At 46.5% G+C, this 13,905-nt stretch overlaps 1 protein-coding gene across 1 annotated transcript in view; it reads left to right on the top strand.

Moving 5' to 3' along the window:
- The window catches only part of LOC149452801 (claudin-15-like), an 81,469-nt gene that overhangs the window by 50,110 nt on the left and 17,454 nt on the right, over nt 1-13,905 (top strand). The window lies entirely within an intron of this gene.

The following is a 13,905-nucleotide window of genomic DNA, read 5'->3' as shown; positions in this document are numbered from 1 at the left end:
GCCACTACCGTGGGAGTAATACACGGTAGCAAGTGGCAAGTGTGTCCTATCACATGTTACGGCCCAGTCCAGAGACCGGTAATCAAGATGGCAGACATCAGTGTTAGTGTGTGCATGGAACCGCGTGTGGTGATTACGTTTCTTGTGAACAAAGGCGTAAAACCCGCGATCGCAAGCGCAGTACGGGGATGAGACGCTCAGCCGCAGTAAGACATCTGAATGGTGTAAACGTTTCAAAGATGGCCGCCTGTCCATCAGTGATGATCCCGGCCGTGGTGGTTCCCAGCCCACAGCAGTCATTCCTGGGAACATTCAGCGCATGGAACGCCGGATCCTGGATAATCGTTGTATAACCTGTCCTGAAATTGTACAAGAGACAAATCTTTCTATGGGAACGGTGAACACAATCATTCACAAACATTTGCATTTTCGAAAAGTTAGCGCACGCTGGGTACCAAGTCAGTAAATATTACTGTCACGTTCTGAGTGATGTGCGTATGCAAATGCGGAAACAATGGCCTGGTTTGATCACTAAGGGCGTCCTGTTTCTTCAGCACAACGCACGAGCTCATCCTGCTCCTACATGCACATTACAGCAACTCCACTGACAGCTAGTGATGGGCCGAACACCCCCCTGGTCGGTTCGCAGTTGAACATCCAAACTTACAGAATGTTGAACTGCGAACTTCAAACACAAACCGAACAATATACTGAGCGGTATCTTCCTGCATCTCAGTATGTGGTTATATACAGGGGCGGACTGACCATTTGGAAACTCTGCCCGAGGGCCCGGGGTCAGTAGGGGGCCCCATGAGATGCCCCTGGTACCTTTTTCATAGGCTTTTTTGAGTTTGGGCAAGGACACAGGGGCCCCATGATCCCCTGTTGCCCGGGGGCCCCGTGAGTTGTCAGTCCGCCTCTGGTTATATACGACTCAGTTACTAAAATCCGGCATGAGTTCTATTATTAAGTTATGCGCTATTTTAGTAGTGAGCAGGGGCGGAGTGACAACTCTGGGGGCCCCCGGGCAATAGGTGATCATGGGGCCCCTGTGTCCTTGCCCAAACTTAAAAAAGCCTATGAAAAAGGTACCAGGGGCATCTCATGGGGCCCCCTACTGACCCCGGGCCCTCGGGCACTGCCCGAGTTTCCAAGTGGTCAGTCCGCCCCTGGTAGTGAGCAGGGGCAGACTGACAACTCTTGGGGCCCCCGGGCAATAGGTAATCATGGGGCCCCTGTGTCCTTGCCCACACTCAAAGCACACCCAAAAAAAGCCTATAAAAAGGTATCAGGGGCATTTCATAGGACCCCCTACTGACCCCGGGCCCTCGGGCAGTGCCTGAGTGCTCGAATGGTCAGTCCGCCCCTGGTAGTGAGACAATCATCCATGTCTCAGCTGTCAGTGGGGTTCCCGTCTAAAAAGAACTGCTTCGGGTCTGGTATGGATTATGAGGGGAACCCCCACGCCAAAATTTAACAAAAATGGCATGGGGGGTCCTGCCAAAATCCATACTAGACCCTCATCCGAGCATGCAGACCGGCAGGTCAGGAAACCATACCATACTCCCCTCCTGAACCATACCAGGCCACATACCCTCAACATGGGGGGTGCTCTTTAGAAGACACTACCGACCAGCAATCTTGGCACATCCAAGGTCTTCCCAGTGCGGATGCGGCTGACACGGAAAGGACACAGCTATCTTCCTATCTACTTGAGCTTACTTTGAGTTTACAATGTGATTGGTTCTACATTGTTTGCCAATAAACATTGTCTTTTACTGCACTTAGAGGCGTTTCTTTTTCTCTTACTTCCATACAGAGTTTGCTACTACTACATCAAGCTGGCCCTAGTGCTCTATGGAATTTTAGCCCTCATTTGGACTTTTACAGTTGCAAGAAAAAGTATGTGAACCCCTTGGGATTACGTGGAGTTTTGCATGAATTGGGCATAAAATGTGCTCTGAATGTCATCTAAGTCACAACAATAGAAGAACACAGTCTGCTGAACATAATACTACTGTCAGGGATGCGGGTGTGACCAGAAGGGTGTGGACTGACACAGGGAAACGTAGGCTTCAGATATAGAAAATAATATAATTTATTAAGACTAACAATACAAACGCAGTGCAAAACTAAACATAACACAGTGCAAACAAACTGAACCAAACCTCCAACAGATAACAAACATACGATACAAGAGTAGTCAGGCAGGCCGGGTCAGCAACAAACGGGCAAACGGAGTACCAGGAGCAGGCGGGAGAGTGGTCAGGACTAGCCGAGGTCAATACAGGCAGAGTTCAGGCAGCGTCAGGACAGCAGAAACAGGATCAGGAAACCAGGGCCAAGCAAACAGTACAAAAAGGCACAGACTGCAGGTCTGGCCATCCCTTAAATACACCACCTGCAATCAGCCCCAGGTGATGGCTAATTGCCGAAGTGAGCCTCTGGTTGTTGAGAGCACCCGCTGGCCAGCCCTGGTACTGCAGCCCACAAGGCAGGTGAGTCCCACCACTATTGGCAAGTCCATTCCTGACAACTACACAAACATTAGATGTTGCCATGGTTTAATTGCACATAACATGTAAACATTCACAGTGCAGGGAGGAAAAAGTATGTGAGGCCCTAGCTTAATGACTTCTCCCAGAGCTAATTGGAGCCAGGAGTGAGCCAACCTTGACTCCAATCAGTGTGATGATATTGGATGTGTTGCTGACAGCTGTCCTGCCCTTAAAAAACACACACCTGTTTTGGGTTTACTGGTTTCAAGAAGCACTGTCTGATGTGAACCATGCCTCGCAGAAAAGAGCTCTCAGAAGACCTACGATCAAGAATTGTTGACTTGCATGAAGCTGGAAAGGGTTACAAAAGTATCTCCAAAAGCCTTGATGTTCATGTGTCCACGGTAAGACAGACTGTCTACAAATGGAGAAAGTTTAGCACTGTTGCTACTCTCCCTAGGCGTGGTCATCCTGTAAAAATGACTGCAAGAGCACAGCGCAGAATGCTGCATGAGGTAAAGAAGAATCCCAGAGTGTCAGCTAAAGACCTACAGAAATCTCTGGCACATGCTAACATTTTTGTTGACACATCTACAAGAAGGAAAACATTAAACAAGAATGGAGTACATGGGAGGACATCACGGAGGAAACCATTGCTGTCCAAAAAGAATATTGCAGCACGTTTGAAGTTTGCAAGAGAGCACCTGGATGTTCCACAGCACTACTGGCAGAATATACTGTGGACAGATGAAACCAAGATTGAGTTGTTTGGGAAGAACACACAACACTATGTGTGGAGAAAAAAAGGCACAGCACACCAACATCAAAACCTCATCCCCACTGTGAAACATGGCGGAGGGAGCATCATGGTTTGGGGCTGCTTTGCTGCCTCAGGGCCTGGACGGATTGTTGTCATTGATGGGAAAATGAATTCCAGAGTTTATCAAGACATTTTGCAGGAAAACGTACGACCATCTGTCCGCCAACTGAAGCTCCGCAGAGGATGGGTGATGCAACAGGACAATGACCCAAAGCATACAAGTAATTCAACAAAACAATGGCTGCAACAGCACAGAATACGCCTTCTGGAGTGGCCCAGTCAGAGTCCTGACCTCAACCCGATTGAAATGCTGTGGCATGACCTTAAGAGAGCAATTCACACCAGACATCCCAAGAATATTGCTACACTGAAACAGTTTTGTGAAGAGGAGTGGTCCAAAATTACTCCAGATCGTTGTGCAGGTCTGATCTGCAACTACAGGAAACGTTTGGTTGAGGTTATTGCTGCCAAAGGAGGGTCAACCAGTTATTAAGTCCAAAGGTTCATATACTTTTTCCTCCCTGCACTGTGAATGTTTACATGTTATGTGCAATTAAACCATGGCAACATCTAATGTTTGTGTAGTATTATGTTCAGCAGACTGTGTTCTTCTATTGTTGTGACTTAGATGATGTTCAGAGCACATTTTATGCCCAATTCATGCAAAACTCCACGTAATCCCAAGGGGTTCACATACTTTTTCTTGCAACTGTATGCTTTTATAATGAAGTGTTCCTGCAAGAACACTTATTGTTATCTCACAAATATATTCTTATTCTTATTATAGCCAAATTTGCCACGCTAACTCCTCCCTCAGTTTTTACACTACAAAGACAAGTAATATATCAAAACGTGCGGATTGTTCCCGATCGGATTGCTATTCCTTTGTGGAACGTTTCGCCAAATCGTTCACGAAATATCGCGGTTTTTGTGGTGAAATTTTCCCATAGGAATGAATGGTGCATGTAGAGTGGCAGCAGAGCACAGCTAGAGTGTGGAAGGAAAAATAAGAACATGATTTGTAAACTGCTATCACTCTGTCATTTTCAAGCCCACCTACACATATCTTATATCAAAACGTTCAGCTAACCCTGCTGCCACTAAAAATGTTCACGGCTAAGCCATAGTCCTGATAGTTTTCACAATATCAACTCACGCCGCCCATTGACTTTCATTGAAACTTCACTCACAGCCACCTGAAATTTGAAGGGGCATTTCTAAACTGCGACTGTGCCTTCATTTTTAATATTTCAGAGACATACTATACATCAAAATGTAGGTCTGGGTCTTGTGATTCTCACAATATAAAACTCTTCGGTGTAGGATTTATAATTTTTAAACTACAACCGTTTGAAGATGGCAACCGCCAGTGAAGTGAGCAAGTTGGAGCAGTTTGTTTTTTTCAACCGCTCTTCTCTGCCCTTGCTATAGAGTGAGTTGCCATAGGAACCCAGGTGTGTGAGCAGGCAGCAGAGTGACAAAAGCTAGAGCGTGAGCTGAAAAATAAAAGTTGAAATGCATTTCTCACTCTATCAAGCTTGCCGTGTGCAATATTTAAATTTGATCAATCAATTGGTTAGTTTAATGTTCACTATCTTTACTCACTCCAAATACTCCACACAGTTACTCCGCCCACTCCATAAAGTTTCTCCGCCCACTCCATAAAGTTACTCTGCCCAGTCCAACCTTTTTACAGTTACTCCAGCCACTCCAACCACACAACAGTTACTCCGCCCACTCCATCCAGTTACTCCGCCCACTCCATAAAGTTACTCTGCCCAGTCCAACCTTTTCACAGTTACTCCAGCCACTCCAACCACACAACAGTTACTCCGCCCACTCCACCCAGTTACTCCGCCCACTCCATAAAGTTACTCTGCCCAGTCCAACCTTTTCACAGTTACTCCAGCCACTCCAACCACACAACAGTTACTCCGCCCACTCCACCCAGTTACTCCGCCCACTCCAGTTATAGACTACTGGTGGAGGCAAGAACACTTCACACAATTTCCCCAGAAATTGTAGCTTTTCTAGTTTAGTATTGTCCTCCAAATGTAATATGGTTTCTGTGGCTTCATTCCACATCTGTCAGAATTTTGCCCAGTAAATACAAATTTAAGTCCTCATGCACACGGGACGTTTTCAGAATGCTGGTAAAGTTAATGGTGTAAAGTCACGTTAAAAATGTGTGTTTGTCAGCTTTTTTAAGCATTTTTGCATTAGCATTTAGCGGAGTTTTGCCACATTTGCATTTTTTTTAACAAAAAAATTTTTTTTTTGGTCAAAGTCCAAAAACGCCAGTTTGCGGCAGTTTACCGCGTTTTACAGCGTTTTTACAGCTAAAAATATTCTCTAGAAATCCACTGGTCCTGGGTTTTTTTTCCAGCCAAAACAAAATGTTGATTACAGTCTATGTGTGTATGGACACATAGGAGAACATGCCGGGGATGGACACATAGGATAACATGCCGGGGATGGACACACAGGAGAACATGCCGGGGATGGACACACAGGATAACATGCCGGGGATGGACACACAGGAGAACATGCCGGGGATGGACACACAGGATAACATGCCGGGAATGGACACACAGGAGAACATGCCGGGGATGGACACATAGGATAACATGCCGGGGATGGACACATAGGATAACACGCCGGGGATGGACACATAGGATAACACGCCGGGGATGGACACATAGGAGAACACGCCGGGGATGGGCACATAGGAGAACACGCCGGGGATGGACACATAGGATAACATGCCGGGGATGGACACATAGGATAACACGCCGGGGATGGACACATAGGATAACATGCCGGGGATGGACACATAGTATAACACGCCAGGGATGGACACACAGGAGAACATGCCGGGGATGGACACATAGGATAACATGCCGGGGATGGACACATAGGATAACATGCCGGGAATGTACACACAGGATAACATGCCGGGAATGGACACACAGGATAACATGCCGGGGATGGACACACAGGAGAACATGCCGGGGATGGACACACAGGATAACATGCCGGGGATGGACACACAGGATAACACGCCGGGGATGGACACATAGGATAACACGCCGGGGATGGACACATAGGATAACACGCCGGGGATGGACACATAGGAGAACACGCCGGGGATGGACACATAGGAGAACACGCCGGGGATGGACACATAGGAGAACACGCCGGGGATGGACACATAGGATAACACGCCGGGGATGGACACATAGGATAACACGCCGGGGATGGACACATAGAATAACACGCCGGGGATGGACACATAGGATAACACGCCGGGGATGGACACATAGGATAACACGCCGGGGATGGACACATAGGATAACACGCCGGGGATGGACACATAGGATAACACGCCGGGGATGGACACATAGGATAACACGCCGGGGATGGACACGTAGGATAACAGGCCGGGGATGGACACGTAGGATAACAAGCCGGGGATGGACACGTAGGATAACATGTCGGGGATGGACACGTAGGATAACATGCCGGGGATGGACACGTAGGATAACATGCCGGGGATGGACACGTAGGAGAACGTGCCGGGGATGGACACACAGGATAACATGCCGGGGATGGACACACAGGATAACATGCCGGGGATGGACACACAGGATAACATGCCGGGGATGGACACACAGGATAACATGCCGGGGATGGACACATAGGATAACATGTCGGGGATGGACACATAGGATAACATGCCGGGGATGGACACACAGGATAACATGCCGGGGATGGACACACAGGATAACATGCCGGGGATGGACACACAGGATAACATGCCGGGGATGGACACACAGGATAACATGTCGGGGATGGACACATAGGATAACATGTCGGGGATGGACACATAGGATAACATGCCGGGGATGGACACATAGGAGAACATGCCGGGGATGGACACATAGGATAACATGCCGGGGGGGTTTACTGGCTGTAGAAAAAAATGTCAAATGCCAAAAACAGCCGCTGTAAGAACATCCCGTGTGCAGGAGGACTAAAGCTGAACTCCAAGTACCAAACACTCATTTAAATCTATTCCTAGCCATACAAGATGTAAATCTACTCTGAGGCACCCAATGCCTTTGCACACCAAGATTCAAATACAAATTGCATGGCTCCTGTGGACAATGGGGCTATTTACTAAAACTGGAGAGTGCAAAATCTGCTGCAGCTCTGCATAGTAACCAATCAGCTTCCAGGTTTTAGGGTTCATTTACACTGCAGCTGATAAACTCACGTTTAGGAACTTTTCTGCATTTTTTTCAGTAGCCCCTGAACTCTCCCTCATTTCTTCCTATGTGTCCGTGTACACATCATCCTTTACAGGCAGGTGAGTTTACAGTTGTTTTTTTGAATGCACCAAACTTGTGTTCAGGAGTATTACCCACCTCCCACCCGCCATATAGTAATATGACGGGCGCAAGGCGGTTCTCTCGTTCTGGGATGACGTCATATGACGTCCTCCCATTCTCACTGCACATGTGTGGCTCAGGGAGCGCGCAGCGTGGCGATCGGCGGTGCGCTGTGTCCCTCGGACACAGCGGATCACCTATCATGGAAAGAGCCGAAGATGTCGGCTCGGTCATGTGATCAGCTGTGTCCAATCACAGCTGGTCACATGTAAACAAGGAAATGACGGTTATCGGCATTTCTCTCCTCTGGAGCTGTCATGCTGACAGAGGAGAGGAGAGCCGGTAATTGGCATTCTGCGGAGGGGACATGTACACTGATCATCAGGGCACTGATGATCAGTGTGCCCTGATGATCAGTGTAGCCCCAGCAGTGCCACCTGCCAGTGCCCATCAGTGCCTTATGTCAGTGCTCATCAGTGCCACATATCAGTGCCCATCTGAGCTGCCTTTCAGTGTCACCCATCAGTGCCAGTCAGTGCCACCTATGAATGCCAATCAGTGCCACCTATCAGTGCTGCCAGTCAGTGCCACCTATCAGTGCCACCTATCAATGCCAATCAGTGCCGCCTATCAGTGCTGCCAGTCAGTGCCGCCTATCAGTGCCAGTCAGTGCTGCCTATCAGTGCACATCAGTGCCGCCTATCAATGCACATCAGTGCCGCCTAACAGTGCCAGTCAGTGCCGCCTAACAGTGCCAGTGAGTGCCACCTAACAGCGCCAGTCAGTGCCATATATCAGTGCCATGTATCAGTGCTGCCTTTCAGCGCCCATCAGTGATGCCTGTCAATGCCCATCAGTGCCACCTACCAGTGCCTCCTCATCAGTGCCCATCAGTGCCACCTATCAGTGTCCATCAGTGCAGCCTATCAGTGCCCATCAGTGCAGCCTCATTAGTGCACATCAGTGAAGGAGAAAAATCACTTATTTACAAAATTTTATAACAAAAACTAAGAAAAAACATTTTTTTTTCAAAATTTTCAGTGGTTTTTGGTTTGTTTAAGAAAAAATAAAAAACCCAGAGATGATTAAATACCACCAAAATAAAGCTCTATTTGTCACAAAAAAATGACAAAAATTTCATATGGGTATAGTGTTGTTTGACCGCGTATTTGTCATTCAAAGTGCGACAGCGCTGAAAGCTGGAAATTGGCCTGGGCAGGAAGGGGGTAGAAGTGTCCTGTAGGCAGGAAGGGGGTAGAAGTGCCCTGTAGGCAGGAAGGGGGTAGAAGTGCCCTGTAGGCAGGAAGGGGGTAGAAGTGCCCTGTAGGCAGGAAGGGGGTAGAAGTGCCATGTAGGTAGGAAGGGGGTAGAAGTGCCATGTAGGCAGGAAGGGGGTAGAAGTACCCTGTAGGCAGGAAGGGGGTATAAGTGCCGGTAGGCAGGAAGGGGGTAGAAGTGCCCGGTAGGCAGGAAGGGGGTAGAAGTGTCCTGTAGGCAGGAAGGGGGTAGAAGTGCCCTGTAGGCAAGAAGGGGGTATAAGTGCCCGGTAGGCAGGAAGGGGGTAGAAGTGCCCGGAAGGGGGTAGAAGTGCCCTGTAGGCAAGAAGGGGGTATAAGTGCCCGGTAGGCAGGAAGGGGGTAGAAGTGCCCGGTAGGTGAGGGGGTAATAACACAACATTACCACCTGGAGGTTTCTTGAATTTCGATTCTATACTTGTATATATGGAGAGGCGGCACCAGCTACTTCCTGAGATGACAGCAGACACATTGCCATGTAACAAAGTGCTGGGAGGATTCCATGAAGGAAAATGAAGGCTTTGTTAAAGCAGAATACCCCCCCCCCCACCTTTATAGTTAGGAAAGCTGTCATTTTACAGGCAGTTGCTGTGGTCCGGCTCCTGTGTCCAGCTATGGCATGAAAAGTCAGTTGAGAGCTCTCATAGGCACACTGGTGACAGTTATCAGCAGAGGGATGATTTGAATATTACTGGCTGAACCTGCTCATTTGCATATCTTTGCAAAGGATTCTGGGAAATGGGTTTTGCCACCTCAGGGTTGATCAAATCTGAATTATTTGTGTTTTCAGATGGTTTATAGAGGCAGATAGATTTGGAAGTGAACATACAAGGCAAAAGAAAGATTTTAATGTTAAATTCAAATTTGACTCTCCATAGGTTGATATTTTGGTAGTTCGGGCGGTTTAAAAAGACTGAGGTTTACTTAGGAGTTTGAGAGGTTGGGAAAGCTCAGTGACACCAGGTGAAGGATCTCTCTGGGGCCAATTCAGTGACACTGAGGTGAGGATTTCTCTGTGGAAGTTCATTGATACTGATGTGAGGATCTCTCTGAGGGAAGTTCAGTAATTACTGACAGGAGTGATACCAACATGAGGATCTCTCTGGGGAGTTCAGTGATACTGACAATGAGGATCTCATCTAATGAAGTTCAATGATACTGACATGAGGATCTCACTGAGGCAATACAAACTTCTCTGAGCCTAGACACTATTCCAGGACACTTGCAAGCTGAGCATCATGGGTGTTCCCTGTGCCTCTCATTTTTAGGTGTTTTGCATGGCAGACCCCTTACTGTCATCTCACATATAGATTCTTTTTATTATAGACACATTTACCACCCTAACTCCTCCCACAGTTTTTACACTACATAGACAAGTAATATACCAAAACGTGCGGATTGTTCCCGATCGCATTGCTATTACGCTGTGGAACGTTTCGCCGAATCGTTCACGAAATTTCGCGGTTTTTGTGGTGAAATTTTCCCATAGGAATGAATGGAGCAACTAGAGTGGCAGCAGAGAAAAGCTAGAGTGGGGAAGGAAAAATTAGAACATGATTTGTAAACTGCCATCACTCTGTCATTTTCAAGCCCACCTACACATATATTATATCAAAACGTTCAGCTAACCCTGCTGCCACTAAAAATGTTCACGGCTAAGCCATAGTCCTGATAGTTTTCACAATATGACCATTTGTTTGCAACTCACCCCTCCTATTGACTTTCATTGAAACTTCACTCACAGCCACCTGAAATTTGAAGGGACATTTTTAAACTGCGACTGTGCCTTCATTTTTAATATTTCAGAGACATACTATACAGATGTAGCTCTGCTTCTTGTGATTCTCACAATATAAGGCTCTTCGCTGTAGCATTTATACTTTTAAAACTACAAGCGTTTGAAGATGGCAATCGCCAGTGAAGTTGGCAAGTTGGAGCACTGTGTTTATAACAGCCCTTCTCACCTTCCTGTGACTGAGTGAGTTGCTATAGCAACCAAACATGACTCAGGAGGCAGCTGAGTTACCAAGTTGAAATGCATTTCTCACTCTATCAGGCTTGCCATGTGCACTGCTTACATTTCATCAATCATTTGGTTACGGTTGGATGCAAGAACACTTCACACAATTTCCCCAGAAATTGTAGATTTTCTAGTTTATGTTTACAGTAGCACTCCTTATAATAGGAGATGGGTATTTGCTCTTTGCATTGATTTTCCTCTCTATTGACTTTTTTGTTGTCCATGTCCAAGATGGTTAAGTCAGTGCTGGAAAATAATGGCGGCCACACAAAATATTGACACTTTGGGCCCAATTTGGACCTTGTCACTTAGGGGTGGACTCACTTTTGTTGCCGGCGGTTTAGACATTAATGGCTGTGTGTTGAGTTATTTTGATTGGACAGCAAATTTACATGTTATACAAGCTGTACACTGACTACGTCACATTGTAGCAAAGGGACGTGGCGTAACGCGTAGTAGTGACGTGGTGACGCACTTCCGGTTTGGCACCATCTTGCTACACCAGAGTGCCTCAGTACACCCATGTGAGGTGTCACAAGCCCTATCTGTTTCTGCTGAAATGTGAGTTGTTACTTGGTGGTTTTATTCATAATAAATGTTTTATACAGTTTTGCACTATGGAGGATCTTTGTGCTTTTATTCCATGACTATCACCACCCCATGAGTTTTAAAGCATATATACAGCGGTACCTGTCCAGGGGGAATAGCAGATGGTGAAGGAGAGAGCATTGGAGAGTGTGGAGTACCTTTCACCCAGAGGAAGCGTGCAGGGTCCAGGGGTGACCCGTAAGGCTATTTGGCCCCTGTGGGTCGCAGGGGGAAGGTGAGCGGGCATGCTAGCCACATAAGGATTGTCACCCACCACTTGCACTGGCACTGGAGCATGTGTTTTCATCCATAGTGTGTCTATATATTTACACTGAATACTGTGGACCAGGGGCGGACTGACAACTCATGGGGCCCCCGGGCAATAGGGGATCATGGGGCCCCTGTGTCCTTGCCCAAACTAAAAAAAGTCTATGAAAAAGGTACCAGGAGCATCTCATGGGGCCCCCTACTGACCCCGGGCCCTCGGGCAGTGCCCGAGTTTCCAAATGGTCAGTCCGCCCCTGCTGTGGACTATACTATTTATCCTGCTACTAGAACCACCGAGGAGTGTTGATCCATACTCCACAGAGGGAATCACTGTGTGTCACGATTGCGTAGGTTGTTTGACACAGAGTGCACTGTTTTTCACTAATAAAATCCACCTTATTGATTTGGGATGTATATTTGTGTCTAATAGATATTGTGTATCAAATATTATGGCGCTACATCAATATTTAGTATTTGTATTTTTTCATTTCTTCAGTATTGTCACATGAAAAGATAGAATCAAATATTTACAGAAATGTGAGGGGTGGACTCCCTTCTGGGAGATACTGTATACAACACAAACTTAGGATCAGGTTGTCTCTGGTCACTGCTACAGCTGCAAGCTCAACCCGCCGTGCGTGGTGGCGTCAAATCCAGGCCCTGCTCTATGCGTTTCGTCATCCGGTGTCCTCTAGGGGCAAAAGAAGCATCTCCCTTACAGCCTGGACCCCGCTCCGAGGGATTTCCCCCTAAAAGAGTTCCTCAGAGGTCAGCATTTCAGCACTGATGATGAAGTGAAGCCGGCTGTCCTAGAATGGTTCAGGCGTACTGACAAATCTTTCTATGCTGAAGCTTTCCAGACATTAGTTAACCCCTCGCCCTCCTGAGGATTTACCCCCCTTAATGACCAGGCCTCTTTTTGCTACTCGGCGCTGCAATAATTCAACTGATAACTGCGCGGTCATGCAACGCTGCACCCAAACAAAATTTACGTCCTTTTTTCACACAAATAGAGCTTACTTTCGGTGTAATTTGATCACCTGTGCGCTTTTTATTTTTCACGCTATAAACAAAAAAAGGCCAAAAATTTTGAAGAAAAACAATATTTGTTACTTTCAGCTATAAAAAATATATAGTAAACTCAAAGTTGGTTATAAATTTAGGCCAAAATGTATTCTGCTCCATGTTTTTGGTAAAAAAAATCCCAATAAGTGTATATTGATTGCTTTGTGTGGAAGTTATAGCGTCTACAAACTATGGTATAGATACTGCAATTTACGCCATTTTTTTGCTATACAGCGCTGCGCTAGTTTAACGGACAATTGCGTGGTCATGCAATACGGTACATAAATGAAATTTACATCCTTTTTTTCCCCACAAATTGAGCTTTCTTTCGGTGGTATTTGATCGCCTGTGCGGTTTTTATTTTTTGCGCTATAAAAAAAAAGGCTGACAATTTTGAGAAAAAAAAAAAAATATTTTGGACTTTTTGCTATAAAACATGTCCAGTAAAAAAAATGCAAAAATCAAATTTAGTCATAAATTTCTACCAAAATGCATTCTGCGACATGTCTTTGCTAAAAAAAAAACCCCCAATATGTGTAAATTAATTGGTTTACGTGAAAGTTATAGCGTTTACAAATGGCGGGAAAGATACTGGGATTTTTAGGGGTTTTTTTATACTAATGGCGGCAATCAGCGAATTATGGCGGTGATCAGGGACTTATGACAGCGACCAGCGACTTATGGCGGGACTGCGGCGGACATTCTGACATTGGGGGGTACTGACTTGGGGTCACTGACATCCCCAAAAACACTAATACAGTGATCAGTGCAAAAAAAAAAAACTGACACTGTACTAATGGCAATGGGGAGGAAGGGGTTAACTTTATTTTGCAGGGAAGGGTTATAGGAGTGAGGGGAGTGTTTTACTAGGGGGCGGGGGGGGTGTGTGCTGCATGGGACAAGGCTGATCAAGAGAGAGAAACTGTTCTTTCTCAATCAGCTCATCCTCGAGCTGTCAGGG

Source organism: Staurois parvus, unplaced genomic scaffold (genome assembly GCF_062004578.1).
Source record: "Staurois parvus isolate SC_StPar_1 unplaced genomic scaffold, SC_StPar_1.0 ptg000463l, whole genome shotgun sequence".
NCBI classification, from domain to species: domain Eukaryota; kingdom Metazoa; phylum Chordata; class Amphibia; order Anura; family Ranidae; genus Staurois; species Staurois parvus.
This window is presented reverse-complemented; position numbering and strand designations above follow the sequence as displayed.